The sequence below is a fragment of the Panthera pardus genome, unplaced genomic scaffold (genome assembly GCF_024362965.1).
Source record: "Panthera pardus isolate Hobbes unplaced genomic scaffold, ASM2436296v1 HiC_scaffold_16, whole genome shotgun sequence".
Lineage (NCBI taxonomy): Eukaryota > Metazoa > Chordata > Mammalia > Carnivora > Felidae > Panthera > Panthera pardus.
The window spans coordinates 8,143,003-8,143,943 of record NW_026526721.1 but is presented as its reverse complement, the minus strand read 5'-3'; the positions used below and the strand labels follow the sequence as shown (position 1 = coordinate 8,143,943).

The following is a 941-nucleotide window of genomic DNA, read 5'->3' as shown; positions in this document are numbered from 1 at the left end:
TCCCTGTTTTTATATTATTTTTGTTTCCCTTCCCTTATGTTCATCTGTTTTGTCTCTTAAAGTCCTCATATGAGTGAAGTCATATGATGTTTGTCTTTCTCTGACTAGTTTCACTTAGCATAATACCCTCCAATTCCATCCACATAGTTGCAAATGGCAAGATTTCATTCTTTTTGATTGCTGAGTAATACTCCATTGTATATATATACCACATCTTCTTTATCCGTTCATCCATTGATGGACCTTTGGGCTCTTTCCACACTTTGGCTATTGTTGATAGTGCTGCTATAAACATGGGGGTGCATGTGTCCCTTCGAAACAGCACACTTGTATCCCTTGGATAAATGCCTAGTAGTGCAATTGCTGGGTCGTAGGGTAGTTCTATTTTTAGTTTTTTGAGGAACCTCCATACTTTTTTTCCAGAGTGGCTGCACCAGCTTGCATTCCCAGCCATCCCAAGTTTGAAGCTCTGGACTGGGGCGGGGGGCGGGGGGGGGACTGTACCTGGAGGAATGGGCAGAGCAAGCTCCTTTTCTAACTACCTGTTCCTAAAATCCATTTAATGCATTGTCCTTGGATAGAGGACGTATCAGGTATGAAACTGATAAGAACAGATCCTCCACTTGATCTTAGCCAAAAGGCTGAAAATAAAGCTAAAGCTGTTTTTTTTTTTTTAAAGAAATGAAAAGAAATGGTTCTTTCAGGACCAGCCCGAGACTACTTTATACAACCAGCTTGCCTTGCCTATAATTTCATGGTAGCCATCATACCTTCGCATGGGGAGACTCTCTCCCGAGGAGGGCGCTTTGACGTATAAATCTAGACGATGTTATATCAAATCGGGCTTGGTGACATTTCAAAAATTAGAATTGACAATTTCTATATGAACATGCTTGTTATTATATTAGCCAACCAATGCCATGTTCAAGAGTGTTAATACA

General features: G+C 40.6%; 1 pseudogene; it reads right to left on the bottom strand.

Annotated features, from left to right (window-relative positions):
* Positions 1-491: 491 nt before the first annotated feature.
* On the bottom strand, positions 492-653 carry LOC128777538 (U2 spliceosomal RNA; annotated as a pseudogene).
* Between the last annotated feature and the right edge of the window lie 288 nt (positions 654-941).